The sequence below is a fragment of the Peromyscus leucopus genome, chromosome 3, assembly GCF_004664715.2.
Source record: "Peromyscus leucopus breed LL Stock chromosome 3, UCI_PerLeu_2.1, whole genome shotgun sequence".
Classification (NCBI taxonomy): domain Eukaryota; kingdom Metazoa; phylum Chordata; class Mammalia; order Rodentia; family Cricetidae; genus Peromyscus; species Peromyscus leucopus.
In genome coordinates, this window is record NC_051065.1 from 38,407,129 (window position 1) to 38,423,381 (window position 16,253).

Genomic DNA, 16,253 nt, shown 5'->3' on the forward strand with positions numbered 1-16,253 from the left:
GATTAGACAGGAGTCTTGTTTGCTATGCACACTGTAAATTTGCTCTTTTGGTATGGCAAATTCTCAGTTCCACAACTTAAATAATTCTTGTACATTTTTCATTACATCTAGCTGCAGTAATGGCTATACTATCTTTAAGTATTAATTTTAATGGCTACTGAAATTAATGCTGACATTTCCCTTTAAATTGTAACACAATGTCATCAGGGAGGACCTTGAAATAAACTGCATGTGTACATATGCTACAGACTTACCCATGAGATAATGGCTAAAGAAAGAATATGAGAGAATGTTCTTCATAAAGTCAAATTTCAGTTTTAAAAGTTCTTTTTCTAGGTCATGAGAACTAAGAGTGCAATCTGCTTAAAAAAGAAAAAAAGGATATCGACTAATAAAAACATTACCAGGTCTGACTCAGTGCCTAGTAGGCAGAATCATAATTACAAGATAAAAATGTGATTAATGTCAGAGTATGTTAATTGTGCTAAGAATCAACTTGAGACTTGGGGTAGTTTGTGTCTTTTAGGTAAGGTCTCCCTGAGTAGTCCAGGATGGCCAGAATTTATATCCTGCTTTAGCCCACCAAATACTGCCACCTTGTGTAGCCTAACTTCTTGAGTTCATAAAGAGCCAAGAGTCATCTAGTGCTACCTCAAACTTTATATAGATACAGTTATCTTTCTCTAGCCTAGCTCTTTGGACAGTCACTCAACAAACATTTCTGGAGTCAGACACTGCTAGAAGCTAGGAATGCAGAAGCCATACACAGCTGACCTGCTTCCTGAGGAACTTGTAGTAGGAAAGACACCAGTGCCAGCCAGGTATATGTTAGAGAGCTGTGTGGTGTGAGTGCTGTGTACTATGTGGATACAGCATCTAAAGCAGATGGCATGAGTCGGAGAAAACAGAGTTAAATATGGCTAGAATATAAGAGGACAGAGGGGAAAGTAGATTAAAAGGTGGCTGAAAATTTGAGTGAAGTCAGCTGATTTGGATTTTATATTGAGGGTATTGAAAAGCTTTACCTTGGGATTCACATAATCAGGTTTGTAGACGAGAATGATCAGTTCCTTGTGGGGAAAGGTTAGAGAGAACAATGGTGGGTGAAAGCGGAGCTTGGAGCTCGTCAGAGGTTACAGTGGATTCGGTGGGTAGCCTGGCCTCCACAGTAGCTGCCTCGTGTTACAATAGGTCTTTCACAATTTGGTGGAAGGAAGAGGCCAGTGAATGCTATGAGGACACAGACTATCGATTGATTTTAAAAGCTTATTCGTCCCTTTGTCTTTTTCATGTGTGTGTAGCTCCTGAACTCTAGCTCTGCTTCCTGACCAGAAGAGGTTCACTAGCGAAGAAAGAGCCCTTCTTTGCTCACTGCCACAGTCAGGGCCAGCAGGGTCGTCCTGCCGTGCTGAAGGGTAATCCTACAAGGCTGGCCCCTGGTTAATCTGGCGCTGCCTCTGCCAAGTGCGTTAGAGTGACAGGACAGAGGGCCTCCAGTGAAGCAGGAGCAGTCTCTCTCAGAGCTGTGTGAACAAAACCTCTCAGACTATACTTATACTCATGCTTTGATTCTTAAACTGATACGTTCCCAAGGCCAGAGGCTTTGTTTATGAAGTGCAGAAAATAAAGAGCCTGACTCAAGACATCAAATCACATTATTCTTTTCCACACAGATGTCTAGTTGGAAACCTAATTTTGGAAATAATAAGTAGCTTTACATGTAGCTTATGTTATAAACAGCTGAACTCAGCTCATCTGGGCCTTCTGCATGGCCTATGAGGTAGAGAAACAGAAATACTACCCTTATTTCTAAGAGTTCTGGAATGTATTTGCAGCCTGACTTCTGGATAATTTCTGTAAGAAGCCTTTCCAGTCAGATTAGCCCCTCAGGCTCTGACTTTGCTCAGGGTTTTTATGTGTCACCTGTAATTTGGAGTTCCTGTTGTATGGTTTCCCTCACTCTAGCTGTCACTGAAAAATTATTCTAGGTTGTATAACTGCCATAGTGATTTCTAAGTATCACATGCCTTTCTGAGGTCAAAAGGAAGCTCAGGCTGAAGTGCTGCCGACTGGGTGGTATGGTGAGCATTCTTAGGAGTGCATACTCTGATCTTCATGAGAATTTTGATTCTGCTTTGTGAGCTGTCCATATAATGGCATGTTGAATAAGTTGTAAATGACTTTGGTAATGTCTTTTAAATAAGTTGATTTCTCTATTGAGTGTTAGAATTCAGTTTCATCAATTTAGACATGAAACTTGATTGTGGTATATATAGCCTCCAAGCCCTCAGATGCCTGTGGTACAATAAAGAATGTTAAAGGAAAGTATATTCTGGATTAAAAACTGACGTTTGTCCTGCTTGTCTCATAGGGAAGCCAGCACTACTGCTCAACTATACCTCAGTCAGACTGCAGGATAAAACATAAAAGCCACCCACTTAGAGCCCTCGGAGTATTACCATCTAGAAGGGAAAACTGGGCCTAGAGAAGAGGCTCAGCCGATAAAAGGCTTGCCTTGTAATCATGAGTACTTAAGTTTGATTTTAGATTCCACACCCACATATTTAAATCAAACCAAAAACATGGTAGGTAGCAATCTGCTTATAATTGTAGCCCTGGGGAGGTAGTGACAGGCCGGTTCCTGTGCTCTCTGGCCAGCCAGTCCAGCCGACTCAGTGAGTTCCAGGCCATTTGAGAAAACCCGTTTGAAAATACGAGGTGGATAGGACCCAAGGAACAATTCAGAGGTTGTCCTCTAGCCTCCACACACTAGAGAATCAGGCCAGAGGTTAGAAAGAAGTTGAAATGTGATGTTAAGTCCTTAGGTTATATTTTGTAAAAATCTAAGGATAGATTCTATTGCTCCAAAAGTACAGTCTTTTGACATGACTTTTAGAAATAACTACGGCTTTTAGAATACACAGAAGTAATTTGTTAGTGACATATGTATATTTAGATTATATGGGGGAAATTCAGTAACTGAAAACAATATTATCAGGTTTATGTATGTAAGGCTTTTTTTTTTTTTTAATATTTGCTGGTGTTTTGCCTGTATGTTATGTCTATATGAGGGGTACTAGGATTATAGGCAGGTATGAGCTGCCATATGGGTGCTGGGAATTGGACCTGGTTCCTCTATAAGAGCAGCCAGTTCTCTTAATTGCTGAGCCACCTCTCCAGCCTGTATGGTTTTTAAAGCATTTACTTAAATATGCTGATGGAAAGTTAATGTAGGAACTGTTTTCATATCACTTGTAGTCTTGTTTTATTTCCTTAACAAAGTGTGAGATTTTGGAAGTACCAGGGTAATGGGACAGTTTCTTTGTTGATGTCTACCAAAAGGATCAGGTTTTGCTTCTGTTCATTGTAAGCTTTGTCTGTAAAGGCTGATAGTATTTATATAACATTTTTGAAAAGACAAATCTCCCAGGCAGGATGCAGTTACAGGGATTATCCCTCTTACCTGAAACAATGACCGAGGAATAATAAAATACGTTTTTCATTGGTTTTCAAGACACTGACATCAGGCACTTAAGAAGTGGTCACTGAGTGGTAGAAACAAAGGAGAAGAGTGCTGATTATGGCTTTGATGAGTCATCAGGCTGCCACTGGGAGAAGGAGCTGCTGTGGACTCTGGCCGACTCTGAGCTGAGTTGGCAGCCATGGTCTTTTAGAACTTGGAGTACGTTCTTCTAAAATTTCCATTGAGAAGCCAGCCTCTGGTAGGTTTCCCTTTGTGTAGGACTTGTGTTCTTTCTTTGGCAGCTTCCAGTACTGGGTGTTTTCACTATGCTGTGCTGTGAGGAGTTTCTTTTCTGGTCTTGTCTGTTTGGTGTGCTGTGTGCTGCTTTGTCTGTGTGGGTCTGTCTTTCCTTAATTTTGGAAATTTTTCTTCTATGATCTTATTGAAGAGGTGGTCAGTGACATTCCTGAGGAGTCTTTGTTTTCATCTATGCCTATAATTCAAAGACATGGTCTCTTCTGATGTTCCCTAGTCCCTGCATGTTCTTTTTGTGTATTTTAATTTTTTTCATATGCTTGCTTGTATGGTCTAATTCCTCTACTTTGTCTTCAGGTCTTGATAGTCTTTGTTCTCACTTGGTCCATTCTAATTGTAAGGCTTTTTCCCTAGTTTTCCAGTTCCATTTTGGCGTGCATTTTCTTTGGTATTTCTTTTCTGGGTCAATTTTCAAATCTTACATTTCCTTCCTTATTTCATTCAGTATGTTTGTGTTTTCTTAGGCATCACTCTGGCATTTATTGCTATTCTCATTAAGTCCATTAAAGTTTTTTTTTGTGGGAGGGAGTCTTCTTTAAACTTCTTGAGTTCTTTCAAGTTTATGATTGTTCTTTTTAAGTTGTGTTCTTCTAGATAATTTTCACTGGAGAAAAACCTCTATATGAGTGACGGATTTAGGGGGATACACTGTCTTGTCCTGTCATGTTATGTGTGTTTTTTGTTTGTTTTACTTTTTTCCTTCACAGAATATATTCTTATTACAGTTTCACTTCTCTCTACTCCACCCAGTTCCTTCCCAGCTCTCCTCCCATCCAGATCCACTCCCTGTCTCTCAGAAAACAAAGAGACTTCTAAGGGATAATAATAAAATATAATATGAAAAGATAAAAACTATATCAGAATTGGACAAAACCAACAGAATGAAAAGAGCCCAAGAAAAGCCAAAAGAATCAAGAGACCCACTCATTCGCACATTTAGGAATTCCATAAAAACACTAAACTTGAAGCTTTAGGAGACACAGAGGACCTCGAGCCGACCCTTGTAGACCCTGTGCATGCTGCCTCAGTCTCTGAGTTCATACGAGCTTTGATCATATTGATTTAGAGGGCCTTGTTTTCTTGGTGTCCTCCATCCCTTCGGCACTTACACTCTTTCTGCCTCCTCTTTCACAGGGTACCCTAAGTCCTGAAGGGAGGGATTTGATGGAGACATCACATTTCGGGATGAGTGTTCCAAAATCTCTTACTCTCTCTGTAATGTCTGTGGGTCTCTATATTTGTTCCCTTCTGTTGCAGGACGAAGCTTCTATGAGTATAGCAGAATGTCATTACGAGTCATTTTATTGCTCTTTAAAAAAACAAACAAAACATAGTATCTGGTTTTACCCTAGGTTCCCTGGGCTGTCTAGTCTCAAGTTCCTGGTTACTTAAGCACTATTAGATATGTGTTCCATCTCATGGAGTGGGCCTTAAGTCAAATCAGAAATTAGTTGGTTACTCCCATAAGGTTTGTGCTACCATTGTCCTAGCATATTTTGCAGGCAGGACATCATTGTAGATCAAAGGTTTGTGGCCAGGTTGGTGTTTACATTTCTCCTTTGGTAGCATGCATAGTACCTTTCTGTGCCAAAGACTCCAGATCAGGGGTGAAGGTTCTATGTAGGCAGCAGCTTGACTTCTCCATGTTCAATGAGTTCTGTAGGTGTTGTCTTCAGCAGTGGGGCCTTGCCATCAGTTTGTGGAAAGCAGCCTATAGTCTTGGCAACAACCTGGGTTGTTTGAGGGTTCCTATGGGACCCCTTGAGCCAACACCTCAATTAGATGTAACCCAGTCTGGGTTCATTTGGTGACAAGAGATGCCTAGTTGGGTATCTGTCCTCCCAGACAGATTTTGCAATTTCATTTTGGTGATTATTTGGCCATTTATATTTGGATTTAATTTAAATTGCCTTCAAATAAGTGCATATTTTAGGAAGCTTCTACTATAGTTTCTATACTCCTCCTGTAGTCCTTAATTTTAGCTGTTTCTCCCTGTATCTACTCCTTCATCTTCCTTTCCCCTCCCACTTCCCACTTGATCCTCCTGTTCCAGCCCCTCCCTCATCTATCCTTAACTGTTTTCCCCTTCCTAATGAGATCTATCTGTTTCACCTTGTCTCTTACTCCATACCTAATCTCTATGGATGGTTATCACTGACTTAACAGCAGATATCTACATATAAATGTATACATACCAAATTTGTCTTTCTGGGTTTGGGCTAATTCATTCAGGATGATTTTCCTCCCTAGTTCCATCCATTTACCTGTGAATTTCTTTTTTTTAACAGCTGAGTAATAACTCCATTGTGTAAGTGTACCACATTTACTTTATCCATTCTTCTGTTGAGGGATATCTAGATTGTTTCCAATTTCTATTATGAATAGAGCAGCAATGAACATGGTTGAGCAAGTGTCTCTGTGGCAGGATGAAATGTCCTTTGGGTATATGCCCAAAGTCTTGAGATAGATAATTCCCATCTTCCCGAGGAACCGCCACACTTATTTCCATAGTGGCTGTATAGGTTTGCACTCCCACCAGCAATGAATAAGTGTTCCTCTTACTCTACATTCTCATAAGCATTAGCTGTCACTTGTGTTATTGATCTTAGCCATTCTGACAACTGTAAGATGAAATTTCAATAGTTTTGATTTGCATTTCCTTGATGGCTAAGGATGTTGAACATTTCTCTAAATGTTTCTCAACAATTTGACTTTCCTATTTTTGAGAATTCTATTTTAAATTGGGTTGTTTTCTTGATATTTAGCTTTTTAAATTTTTTTTCTAATTTAACTTTTTATTGATCCTTTGTGGTTTTTACATCATGCATCTTGATCCCACTCATCTCCCTGTCCCTTCCCATCCATCCTCTACCCTTGCAACCTCCCACCAGGATACAACAAAATAAAATTTAAAAGAAAAAAGAAAAACAAATCCCATTGTGGAAGCTGCAGTGTGACACAGTGAGTCACACAGTTTACCCTTTAGTCCATATATCATTACTTGTTAGTGTTCATTGCAATGAGTCATTGGTCTTGTTCGAGGACTCTAGTTTTTGCTACACTGTCAGTACTGGGCACTTACTGGGGCTCCTCTTGGATATCCTGTTGTTGACCTTTGTCATGGAGACCCTACAGCTTTGGATCTGCAGGACTGGCCCCTTCGTGTACTCCAGCAGATCATAGATGGGATGGATGACGGGATGAGCCAATTTATGGCCCTGGGTCTGGGTCTGGGTAGTTGCTGGGTTGGTCAGCCTGCCAGCTGTCCCTCATCCTCAATACCAGGGTGAGCTCTCCCATACCACCTGGGCTTGCTCACCCTATGTAGTAAACAGCAAGGGGTGGGGCCGGTTCTCTTGCTCTCAGGTCCTCAGGGCCAGTTTGCTCACACCTAAACCACCAGGGCCAGTTTTACTGTGTTGCCCAGGTGAAGTATAGGGAACACTCTGCCCAGTGCTGCAGCTGATGAGAGGCAGGGTCAGCTCTCTCCCTCTTGTGACCTCAGGAACAGTTCTCCCACCTGCCATAGGCCTTGAGGGGCACATGGGGGTGGGCACTGTTCTCTCACTTGCCCATGTGCCCATATTGCAGATGAGGTTCAGGGCCAGATCTCTCATGCTCACACCCACAGGGCTGGCTCACCCTTGCCCCTGTCATGGGGTCAGCTCTGTAATGTTGCTGAAGTGAGGTGCAGGGTCAGCTCTCTAATCCACCACAAATGGCAAGGGGTAAGATGTGGAGGGCATCTTTTCCTCGCTCTTGCCACACATAGCAGAAGAGGGGTGCAGAGCCAGCTCTCCCACTCTAACCACCTCAGGGCAGGCTCACCCACACCCTGCTGGCAGGATTAGCACTGCTGTGCTGCCCAGGTGAGGTGCAGGGCCTGTTCTTCCTAGTGCTGCAGCTTCACTCACCCATGTCATCCCATGACGGACAAGGGGGGCAGGACCAGCCCTCCTACTCTCTCACTCTCAGGGCCAGCTCACCTGTGCCCCCACAAACAGGGTCAGCTCTGTCATTCTACAAGGTGCAGACCTGCTCTCTCTTGAGTGCTGCCACCAGTGAGGGCAGGGCCACAGTTCTCCTTAATGCTACAGCCAGTAAGGTGTAGGTCTGACTGTGCAGCCCTATCCTCTTGGTATTTAGTGGTGACAGGAGCCACAGACCACAGACATCAGCATAGACCATGGCCATGTCAGAGGCTGGGCTTGGCAGCAGCCCAGCCCCTGACAACACTGGCCCTGGTGGCAAGAAGACCACCCACCTCAGCCCACTCCTCACCGCCTTCACTTTTGGATCTGCCTCTCTCCACAGGACATGAATCACTCTGTTTCTCTCTCTCTTCATACCCCACCATATATTTGCTCACCATAATATGCTTTGGGATGTTCTGTATGCTGTGAATGTGTTGCTCTGATTGGTTGATAAATAAAATGCTGATTGGCCGGTAGTCAGGCAGGAAGTATAGGCTGGATAGACAAGGAGAATTCTGGGAGTGGAAGGCTGGGTCAAGAGACACCAGCCCGCTGTCCAGGGAGCAGCATGTAATGGCACACAGGTAAAGCCATGGAACATGTGGCAACATAGATTAACAGAAATGGGCTGAGTTTAAATGTAAGAGCTAGTCAGTAGTTAGCCTGAGCTAATGGCCAAGCAGTTTTAGTTAATATAAACCTCTGTGTGTTTACTTGGGTCTGAGCAGCTGCAGACCAGTTGGGACAAAGGAAAACTTTCAACTACAATAATAGAGCCCAAGGCTCCTGGCGATCCTGTTTTTTCCTCAGGATCTGGGGCAAAGAACCCCAGAACAGCATGTAGATCTTTGTCTCCCACTCTGATATCTAGTTTTATTAGTTCTTTATATATTCTGGATATTAGCCCTCTATCAGATGTGTAGTTGGTAAAAATCTTTTCCCATTCTGTAGGCTGCCACATTGTCTGAATGACAGTGTCCTTTGCCATGCAGAAGCTTTTCAGTTTCATGAGGTCCCATTTATTAATTGTTGATCTTAGTGCCTGTGCTGTTGGTGCTCTGTTCAGGAAGTTGTCTCCTGTGCCAATGTGTTCAAGGCTAGTTCTCACTTTCTCTTCCATCAGGTTCAGGGTATCTGGTTTTATGTTGAGGTCTTTGATCCATGTGGAGTCTTCTGTGCTGGTTGCTAAGTATGAATCTATTTGTATTCTTGTACATTCAACCATCCAGCTTGACTAGCTCCATTTATTGAAGATTCTGTCTTTTTTCCTGACTTCTTTATCACAAATCAGATATTTGTAGGTGTGTGGATTTATGTCTGGGTATTCAATTTGATTCCATTGATCAGCATGTCTGTTTTTGTGCCAATACCATACTGTTTTTTATTATTATATCTCTGTAATACAACTTGAAATCACAGATAGTAATACCTCCAGAAGTTCTTTTATTATTCAGGATTGTTTAGCTATCCTGGGTTTTTGTGTGTGTGTGTGTGTGTTGTGTGTGTGTGTGTGTGTGTGTGTGTTTCCATATAAAGCTGAAAAATGTCCTTTCAAGATCTGTGAAGAATTGTGTTGATTGCATTGAATCTGTAAATTGCTTTGGCAGGATGGCAGTTTTTACTATATTAATCCTTTGGATCCAGGAGTATGGGAGAACTTTCTGTCTTCTGATATCTTCTTCAGTTTCTTTCTTCACCATCATTTATATCATATAAGCCTTTCATTTGCTTGGTTAGATTACTCAAGATTTTTATATTATTTGAGGTTATTGTGAAAGGTGTGTTTCCCTGATTTTTTTCTCAATCCATTTGTCATTTGTATATAGGAGGGCTACTGAGTTTTGTGAGTTAATTTGTATCCAGCTACTTTGCAGAAAGTGTTTATCAGGGGTAGGAGTTACCTGGTGCAATTTTTAGGGTCACTTATGTATACTATCTTATCATCTGCAAATAAAGATACTTTGACTTATTCCTTTTGATTTGTATTCCCTTGATTTCTTTCAGTTGTCTTATTGCTCCACCTAGCTAAGACTTCACATACTATATTGAATAGATATGAAGGGAGTGGACATTCCTGTCTTTTTCCTGATTTTTCTGGAATTACTTTGAGTTTCTTCACCATTTAAGTTGGTGCTGGCTCTAAGCTTGCTGTTGGTTTTGCCTTTATTGTGTACCCCTGTTGTCTCCAGGACTTTTCATGAAGGGGTATTCGATTTTGTCAAAGGCCTTTTCTGCATCTAATGAGATGATCCCATGGTTTTTGTCTTTCACTTTGCTTATATGATAGATTACATTATGTATGTTGAACCATCTCTGGGATGAAGTCTACTTGATCATGGTGGATGATCTTTTTGATGTGTTCTTGGATTCAGTTTGCAAATATTTTTTTGAGGTTTTTTTTTTTTTTTTGCATCTATGTTCATAAGGGAAATTGCTTTGAAATTCTCTTTCTTTTGTGTCTTTGTGGTTTGAATATCAGGATGACTGTAGACTCATAAAATGAATTGAAAATAGTCTTTCTGTTTCAGTTTTGTAGAATAATTTGAGGAGTATTAGTGTCAATTCTTCTTTGAAAGTTTGGTAGAATTCTGTGCTAAAACCATCTGGTCTTGAACTTTTTTGGGGGCATCCATCTTCAGCCTACAGGCCTAGAGTCTATAAAAGACTTTAGTGAAGCAAGAAATTTGAAGGATTGTCTCACCTATTGGCAAAGTTCATCAGTCGCTTCTCCCTGTGTCCTGCAGAATGTCTGGCAGTCACCTCTGCAAAGCAGGAACCTGAAGGACAGTCTCTCCTTGCAAAGTTCAGTGGTCATTTTCCTATGGGTCCTGCATGTCCAGTTTATACAACATACTATCAGGCAGTCCAGGCAAGAGCAGTTTCTTGCCCAAATGGCTAACTTTTGCCATAAAGAAAACAAACTCCATATGGAGTTTCTTCAATGCCCATCATCTTTTCTGAAGTAGATTGGTTCTGCCAGGAGCAGGCATGTCTCAATGTCCAGAAAAGTCTAAGTTCTTAAAACATTTTTAAATGCCATATTCTGTAGGTCTTTGAAGTGTTTGAAGATTACCTACTTAATTGAAGTATATCAATTTATACCTAGAAAACTTAACAAATATGACTATAAGTTTGATTATTCTAGAGGACTAATTATTAATCTGTATTTCTTAATTATACATTTCAATTTTAAATGAGTTGCATAAACACAATACCTTAAACAAGAATAGAAATATATATACAGTATAACAAAATTAACTTTAAATTTGTGTCACTAAACTAAAATCCATAGCAGTGTAATATTTTAAAGAAGTTGTTGCTCTTTAAAAGTAGATTCAATAATCTACCCTTTTATCGTATCATATCTATGTCCTATGTTTCTATATCATATCCCCCTTTCTTCTTTTAGAAAGAGATTGACTATTATGGCCAATAACAATTTCTAACTAACTCCCTAAACAAAGACAAATGTCCATAGTCTATTTTTTTTTTTGGGTTGGGGGAATGTGGGCATAGTCCTCTAGGCTACTTCCTGCTGATTGGGGATGTTGTTAATCTTATGGGGATCCTGAGAAAATTTAAGATAATGGTCAAGTCCTGGGAAGACCATCTATAACCTTTGCTGATAGATATCATCTGTCAAGATTCAGGAGATCTCGCTTGATCAAATCTGACCCATCTTAACCTGGAACAAATCCACAGCTTCTTGCTTCCTGTGGAAACAAAAGCAGAGCCTCCTTTCCAAAGCAACATATCCTTAGACCCAAATTTTGAAGTCAAGATACCTTTAAAATATATATATTGGTTTAACTCAGGAGCCTTTACAATCAAATGTCTCTCTCCAGTTAAAAATCCCAAAGACAACATAATCCAGACTCTCTATGTAATTATTTCCATCTTTACATGGCCTATTATATTCTTTATATATTATTTTATTTTTAAGACTTTATTTTTATGACTATCTATATCCTTTCTCTTCTCTCTCTAAAGTTTGTGTACCTTTTTATATACAATGTAAACCATTTAGAGTTTTATTCCATCTGAATCTGTCTCTTTGTGAATCTATAATTCTTCTCTGACCAGGAGAGATTTTAAACTGCTAAACTGCATGGCTAGTACTACCACAGCAGCCTTGGCTGCTGACTCCTCCCCTTTCAGCTTCCCAACATGGTGGAGGTACCCAGGAGAGTCATGCTTACCCTGCCAACTCTAGGGTCCATGCTGCTACCAGGTAGTGTGCAGCTGGCTACAAACCTTTTTTGTCTGTATAAGTAAAAGCTAAATCTACCATGCAGCATGCTGCAAAGCTTGGAGACACCTCTGTATACTGAGTTGGAATTCAAGCCCAAATGCTGTGGTGTCTCTGTACTATGGCCCACATGAGAGACACAAGTAGGAAGCTGGTTTTGGCTGTTATTATGTGTAGAAGCCCTTTTAAAGCTCTTTTAGGCCTTATGGAAATTCAAGAGCAACCAAGTTGGTACGCCAAATGTAGCCAGATGTTTCTCTGGTCCTGTCTGGCCCCTGTCTGGATGAATCTCTCCCACCCTGTCCTGAAGCTGCTTGGTCCCAAGTAAACACACAGAGACTTATATTATTTACAAACTGTATGGCCTATGGCTCAAGCTTCTGGCTAACTAGCTCTTTCATCTTAAATTAACCCATTCCTATTAATCTATATGTTGCCACATGGCTGTGGCATTACTAGACTGCTGGCATCTTGTTGTTCCTTTGGCGGCAGGCTGGCATCTCCTTTTTGCCTCTGCCTTTCTTCTCCCTGGCTCTCTTGGATTTCCTGTCTGGCTATAACCTTATTCAACATAGGCCAGAGCAGCTTCTTTATTAACCAGTCATAGCAACACATATTCACAGCATACAAAAGCACATCCCACAGCAGTTTCTTCTCCTTCTTCTATTCCTGTTATTTTTAGATTTACTCTCTTCATGGTGTCTCAGACTCCTTCGATGTTTTGTGCCAGGAATTTTTTAGATTTAGCGTTTTCTTTAGCCAAGGTATCTATTTCTTCTTTTTGTGTCTTCAATGCCTGAGATTCTATCTCTTGCTGTTGGTGAGGCTTGCCTCTGAGGTTCCTGTTCAAGTTTCCAAATTTTTCATTGTCATATTTCCCTCAATTTCGGTTTTCTTTATTGATTCTGTTTCCACTTTTAGGTCTTCAGTGGTTTTATTCATTTCCTTCCTCTGTTTATGTTCTCATAGATTTCTTTAAGGGACTTATTCATTTCCTCTTTGAGGACCTTTATCATATTCACAAAGGCTACTTTAAGGTCTTTTTCTTGTGTTTCAGCTGTGTTGCAGTACCCAGGGTCTGCTGTGGTAGGGTTGGTGAGTTCTAGTGGAGAAAAATTGTCCTGTTTGTTACTCTGTTTTTACGCTGGCATCTAGGCATCTGGATTTGGGATGATTCTAGGTGCTGAAATCTGGCCTTGTCTTTGTTGGGTGAGTATTTTGTTCCTTGGCTTCTGTTGTCCTCTCTGGTTCTTAGGAGAGTGTGGTATCTGTGTGTTGCCTGGTATGAAATTTCTCCTGGGATCTTGATAGGTGTGGCCACTGGAGGTTCCAGGTAAAATGTGTTTCTAGTTATTGGTAGATATGATGTGGGCAGCTTGAGTGTAGGAGAAGGGGAAAGCCCCGAGGTAGCCTACCTAGGTCTGTGTTACAGTGGTGGCTACTGGGCTCCAAAGGAAGGGAAACAGGCTGAGAGGAAGAGGCTATCCATGGCAAGCAGCCACTGGACAAGGGCTATCAGAATGGAAAGCAGGAGGGGAGAGTGCAGGAAGCCCATCACACCACGTGTGGTGGCTACCACACTGGCCTGTTTCACCCGCCAGACTAGAAAGAAAAGTCTTCACAGAAGCCTTCAGTAAATGGAAGACTTAGTAGTGGGAGCAGATAGGTCTTAGGCTGGCTATAGCTTAGAACTGGCTCACATCGTAAACACAGGTACTTCATCTAAGTGTAGCCTTATAACACTGCAGTTACAGAAGTAAGGCATTTGGCACTCAACAGCTGTAGTGTTCCTGCTGGTATCTGCTTGGGATTATCAGACATTCAAAGAGAAGAGAAAGCGTGATTGTGGTGTCTATACTATACCCCAGCACTAGGGAGGCAGAGACAAGAGGGAAAACATGACCTGTAAGAAGAAAATAAGCCACTGCAGATTTGACATATGTTAGAATTAGCAGGAAAGGACAACAAAAGCATAGCCATTTTCCTCATCTTCAAAAGGTTAAGACCTGCCAAGTATAAAAAAAAAAAGACCAAAATTACATCTTTAGAAACAAAAGCTACAGTGTCTGAGATGAAAAGTGCAATAGGCAGAATTGGATGTTGCAGAGGAAGAGGCCTGAGGAAGAGTCTCTGTGGGGATATTTCTTTCTATGTCTCTTTGTTACTCCGAGTAACTGATGGATAATTTAATAGATGGGGTACCATTTGGACTAGCTCAAAAAATATTTTCTTTTGTAATGACTTCTTGTTAAAATATCTTTGGTTATACTTTGGTTGAGAGAAGATTAAAATGCTTCTAACAGAATTAAAGTTACTTTAGAGTAGAATGTATGTGTTGTTAGGTTTTGTGTTGAAATGTGTATGTTAAAAATGATAAAAGTTTAGAATAATGATTGTACATTGCTTCATAGGTGCAAGATTTATTTCCTAGCCAGCTAATAAATTTTGTGAGGGAACTGAGTTGTCATTTACATTTCTGAATTTCCCTAACATACTTTGTGTGGTGCATCTGCCAGTGTGTGGTTAGTGGCACTTCTGTATGACAGCAGCGTCCTCTGCCCCAGTGCACTACACTTAGTCTGCTGTCTGAGGTAGGAATGCTACCCTGGTGCAAAAGTAAACAACTTCCCGGAGCCTGTCTTAGTCTGTTAGCTTGTGCATGTTAAATCAGTATGTTCTGAATTAACAAGAAAGGACTTGGAAATGACATATTTGGGAAGCTCTGAGTAGGAGGCTAGAGACTAAATGGCAAGGTTAAACATGATGTAGAAAACTGTTCTTCCCACTTATTGAAAGGCATGGGAATTCTTCCATTTCTTAGCCACAGGAAAATTGTCTCCATTTTTAGGCAGACATATAAGGATGAGGCTTTGGACCCAGGTTCCAGTGTGCTGCATGACATTCATCTGAAGGTCCTGTAAGCCGTACAAGCTAGAATGGCCTCTGCACAGACCCAGGCCAGAGGACCAGGAGCTTTAGTGATGTCCTTATTGACAAGACAGGATGATTGCAGCCTATAGGAAGTCTGTAAACTGTCTGGACTTGAGCATGGAGGCTAAACCGAAGTCACTCATCTATCTGTGTGTGTTCCCAGCAGCCTTGCTCTTAGCTTCTCTTGCTGCAGAAGGAGATGAGTAGATCAGCTTCTCACTCCGTAAGACAGACACTTACTGAAGCAGTGATGAGAGATGTATATTAAGGATAAGGCCCAAGAAAGTCTTCCTTTCGTTGATGTTTTATTATCAGTGCTAAACGATGTTCAACAACAAAAAAGTTAAGGATTTCCAGTCTTTTCTCCATGTTTATTTGAATAACAAGAAAAAGAAATTCTGTATTGTAGAAAAAACATCAGTGCAAGGTCACTCAACATACCTACCAACTGTGGCACAAGCACAGCAAAGAGCAGTGTGGAGCTGAAGCCGAGCCTCACTGAAGAGTTGGAGGGACAACTCCAACACGGGTTCACTCCATGCAGTGAGAGGCACTTACTCCAGGATAGCAAAGGGAAGGAGTGGAGGCTTGGTTATATGGAAAACATAGCAAGAAAAGCACACATGAAACTGCACAGGAAGTGGCTGAATACTCCTCTGCAATCTGCAACAGGTGCAGGGAGTTCAAGGACAGACTCAGAACTGTGGCTCAGGGGGAAGGGAAGCAAGAATATAGAGAATTTGCAGTATGGTATAAAGATCATCTATCAAAAGGAACATTTCCTCAGCTGAGAGTATCTTATGGTACTAACAGGGAAACCACTGTAGAAAAAAGAAAATGTTGATGGTGGAGTGAGGAACGTGTTCACAACTCCCTTTGGTTCCGTAGTGACTTTCTTAAGTCCACACTGCAGTGGATCTCAGGAGAGAGACTCCACTGGGTGTTTCGATAGCGGAGGTAATGTACAGCTAGAACACCAATGAGATGAGAAAGAAAGTGTCAGCCTGTGGCTGCCACCCAGTTCCCAGGCTTCAGGACAGGAGAGGAAACAGACAGGGCCCAGCAGAATCCCAGAATGAAGACTAAGCTGAAGCACCAGGGACAATGGGGACCAGGAGGAGTTGTCCCAGAAGTTCTATAGATGCCACCCTTGAACACTCAACAAGTATTGATGCTTTTGGGGAAGCTGCATGGTACAATGTGAAAAATGATACAGCCTCAATTCATTGAAAAAGAGATTTTTTTTTTTTTTTTTTTTTTTTGTTTTTCGAGACAGGGTTTCTCTGTGTAGCTTTGTGCCTTTCCTGGAACTCTCTTTGGA

At 41.2% G+C, this 16,253-nt stretch overlaps 1 protein-coding gene across 4 annotated transcripts in view; it reads left to right on the top strand.

Annotated features, from left to right (window-relative positions):
* Window positions 1-16,253, top strand: part of Fam185a (family with sequence similarity 185 member A) — a 60,504-nt gene that overhangs the window by 29,362 nt on the left and 14,889 nt on the right. The window lies entirely within an intron of this gene.